This window comes from Entelurus aequoreus, linkage group LG12, assembly GCF_033978785.1.
Source record: "Entelurus aequoreus isolate RoL-2023_Sb linkage group LG12, RoL_Eaeq_v1.1, whole genome shotgun sequence".
NCBI classification, from domain to species: domain Eukaryota; kingdom Metazoa; phylum Chordata; class Actinopteri; order Syngnathiformes; family Syngnathidae; genus Entelurus; species Entelurus aequoreus.
In genome coordinates, this window is record NC_084742.1 from 63,397,130 (window position 1) to 63,401,689 (window position 4,560).

Below are 4,560 nucleotides of genomic sequence, written 5' to 3' on the forward strand. Positions count from 1 at the left end.
AAATTGCTAAAACAAAATAAAAGTTTATTTTAAATGGAAGATATTTACAGAGTTTGGTCATTCTAGCAGGAAGTGTCACAAAAGAAAAAAAATTGTGCTTTGCTCCGCTTTACACTTGACTTTCAAAATAAAGCAACAGCAAAATTGCTAAAGTGATAAAACAAAATTAAAGTTTATTTGAAATGGAACATATTTACAGAGTTTGGTCATTTTAGCAGGAAGTGTCACAAAAAAAACATTTGTTCTTTGCTCCGCTTTACACTTGACTTTCAAAATAAAGCAATGGCAAAATTGCTAAAGTGATAAAACAAAAAAAGTTTATTTGAAATGGAACATATTTAGAGTTTGGTCTCTCTAGCAGGAAGTGTCACAAAAAACATTTGTGCTTTACACGTGACTTTCAAAATAAAGCAACTGCAAAATTGCTAAAGTGCTAAAACAAAATAAAAGTTTGAAATGGAAGATATTTACAGAGTTTGGTCATTCTAGCAGGAAGTGTCACAAAAGAAAAAAAATTGTGCTTTGCTCCGCTTTACACTTGACTTTCAAAATAAAGCAACTGCAAAATTGCTAAAGAGCTAAAACAAAATAAAAGTTTATTTGAAATGGAAGATATTTACAGAGTTTGGTCATTTTAGCAGGAAGTGTCACGGAAAAAAACATTTGTTCTTTGCTCCGCTTTACACTTGACTTTCAAAATAAAGCAATGGGAAAATTGCTAAAGTGATAAAACAAAAAAAGTTTATTTGAAATGGAATATATTTAGAGTTTGGTCTCTCTAGCAGGAAGTGTCACAAAAAACATTTGTGCTTTACACGTGACTTTCAAAATAAAGCAACTGCAAAATTGCTAAAGTGCTAAAACAAAATAAAAGTTTATTTGAAATGGAAGATATTTACAGAGTTTGGTCATTCCAGCAGGAAGTGTCACAAAAGAAAAAAAATTGTGCTTTGCTCCGCTTTACACTTGACTTTCAAAATAAAGCAATGGCAAAATTGCTAAAGTGACAAAACAAAAAAAGTTTATTTGAAATGGAACATATTTAGAGTTTGGTCTCTCTAGCAGGAAGTGTCACAAAAAACATTTGTGCTTTACACGTGACTTTCAAAATAAAGCAACTGCAAAATTGCTAAAGTGCTAAAACTAAATAAAAGTTTGAAATGGAAGATATTTACAGAGTTTGGTCATTCTAGCAGGAAGTGTCACAAAAGAAAAAAAATTGTGCTTTGCTCCGCTTTACACTTGACTTTCAAAATAAAGCAACTGCAAAATTGCTAAAGAGCTAAAACAAAATAAAAGTTTATTTGAAATGGAAGATATTTACAGAGTTTGGTCATTTTAGCAGGAAGTGTCACGGAAAAAAACATTTGTTCTTTGCTCCGCTTTACACTTGACTTTCAAAATAAAGCAATGGGAAAATTGCTAAAGTGATAAAACAAAAAAAGTTTATTTGAAATGGAATATATTTAGAGTTTGGTCTCTCTAGCAGGAAGTGTCACAAAAAACATTTGTGCTTTACACGTGACTTTCAAAATAAAGCAACTGCAAAATTGCTAAAGTGCTAAAACAAAATAAAAGTTTATTTGAAATGGAAGATATTTACAGAGTTTGGTCATTCTAGCAGGAAGTGTCACAAAAGAAAAAAAATTGTGCTTTGCTCCGCTTTACACTTGACTTTCAAAATAAAGCAACGGCAAAATTGCTAAAGTGATAAAACAAAATTAAAGTTTATTTGAAATGGAACATATTTACAGAGTTTGGTCATTTTAGCAGGAAGTGTCACAAAAAAAACATTTGTTCTTTGCTCCGCTTTACACTTGACTTTCAAAATAAAGCAATGGGAAAATTGCTAAAGTGATAAAACAAAAAAAGTTTATTTGAAATGGAACATATTTAGAGTTTGGTCTCTCTAGCAGGAAGTGTCACAAAAAACATTTGTGCTTTACACGTGACTTTCAAAATAAAGCAACTGCAAAATTGCTAAAGTGCTAAAACAAAATAAAAGTTTATTTGAAATGGAAGATATTTACAGAGTTTGGTCATTCTAGCAGGAAGTGTCACAAAAGAAAAAAAATTGTGCTTGCTCCGCTTTACACTTGACTTTCAAAATAAAGCAACGGCAAAATTGCTAAAGTGATAAAACAAAATTCAAGTTTATTTGAAATGGAACATATTTACAGAGTTTGGTCATTTTAGCAGGAAGTGTCACAAAAAAACATTTGTTCTTTGCTCCGCTTTACACTTGACTTTCAAAATAAAGCAATGGCAAAATTGCTAAAGTGATAAAACAAAAAAAGTTTATTTGAAATGGAACATATTTAGAGTTTGGTCTCTCTAGCAGGAAGTGTCACAAAAAACATTTGTGCTTTACATGTGACTTTCAAAATAAAGCAACTGCAAAATTGCTAAAGTGCTAAAACAAAATAAAAGTTTATTTGAAATGGAAGATATTTACAGAGTTTGGTCATTCTAGCAGGAAGTGTCACAAAAGAAAAAAAATTGTGTTTTGCTCCGTTTTACACTTGACTTTCAAAATAAAGCAACGGCAAAATTGCTAAAGTGATAAAACAAAAAAAGTTTATTTGAAATGGAACATATTTAGAGTTTGGTCTCTCTAGCAGGAAGTGTCACAAAAAACATTTGTGCTTTACACGTGACTTTCAAAATAAAGCAACTGCAAAATTGCTAAAGTGCTAAAACAAAATAAAAGTTTATTTGACATGGAAGATATTTACAGAGTTTGGTCATTCTAGCAGGGAGTGTCACAAAAGAAAAAAAATTGTGCTTTGTTCCGCTTTACACTTGACTTTCAAAATAAAGCAACGGCAAAATTGCTAAAGTGATAAAACAAAATAAAAGTTTATTTGAAATGGAACATATTACAGAGTTTGGTCATTTTAGCAGGAAGTGTCACAAAAAAAACAATTGTTCTTTGCTCCGCTTTACACTTGACTTTCAAAATAAAGCAACTGCAACATTGCTAAAGTGCTAAAACAAAATAAAAGTTTATTTGAAACGAAAGTTATTTACAGAGTTTGGTCATTCTAGCAGGAAGTGTCACAAAAGAAAAAAATTGTGCTTTGCTCCGCTTTACACTTGACTTTCAAAATAAAGCAACGGCAAAATTGCTAAAGTGCTAAAACAAAATAAAAGTTTCTTTGAAATGGAAGATATTTAGAGTTGGGTCATTCTAGCAGGAAGTGTCACAAAAAAACATTTGTGCTTTGCTCCGCTTTGCACTTGACTTTCAAAATAAAGCAATGGCAAAATTGCTAAAGTGATAAAACAAAATAAAGTTTATTTGAAATGGAAGATATTTACAGAGTGTGTTCATTCTAGCAGGAAGTGTCACGAAAAAAACATTTGTGCTTTGCTCCGCTTTACACTTGACTTTCAAAATAAAGCAATGGCAAAATTGCTAAAGTGATGAAACAAAAAAGTTTATTTGAAATGGAAGATGTTTACAGGGTTTGGTCATTCTACCAGGAAGTGTCACAAAAGAAAAAAAATTGTGCTTTGCTCCGCTTTACACTTGACTTTCAAAATAAAGCAATGGCAAAATTGCTAAAGTGATAAAACAAAAAAAGTTTATTTGAAATGGAACATATTTAGAGTTTGGTCTCTCTAGCAGGAAGTGTCACAAAAAACATTTGTGCTTTACACGTGACTTTCAAAATAAAGCAACGGCAAAATTGCCCGTGATACAACAAAATAAAAGTTTATTTCAAATGGAACATATGTACAGAGTTTGGTCATTCTGGCAGGAAGTGTCTCGAAAAATTTTTTTTTTTGCTTTGCTCCGCTTTACACTTGACTTTCAAAATAAAGCAACGGCAAAATTGTTCAAATAAAATATACGTTCATTTGAAATGGAAGATATTTAAAGTTTGACACTTCCTGCTAGAATGACCACAAAAAAACATTTGTTTGCCCCCGCTTTACACTTGACTTTCAAAATAAAGCAACGGCAAAATTGCTAAAATAAAATAAAAGTTGATTTGAAATGGAAGATTTCTACAGTGTTTTGTCATACTAGCAGGAAGTGTCACAAAAAAACATTTGTGCTTTGCTCCGCTTAACACGTGACTTTCAAAATAAAGCAACGGCAAAATTGCTAAAGTGATACAACAAAACAAAGATTTATTTCAAATGGAACATATTTACAGAATTTGATCATTCGGCAGGAAGTGTCACAAAAAACATTTGTGCTTTACACGTGACTTTCAAAATAAAGCAACGGCAAAATTGCCCGTGATACAACAAAATAAAAGTTTATTTCAAATGGAACATAATTACAGAGTTTGGTCATTCTGGCAGGAAGTGTCTCGACAAAAATTTTTTTTTGCTTTGCTCCGCTTTACACTTGACTTTCAAAATAAAGCAACGGCAAAATTGTTCAAATAAAATATACGTTCATTTGAAATGGAAGATATTTAAAGTTTGACACTTCCTGCTAGAATGACCACAAAAAAACATTTAATGTTTGCCCCCGCTTTACACTTGACTTTCAAAATAAAGCAACGGCAAAATTGTTAAATTAAAATAAAAGTTGATTTGAAA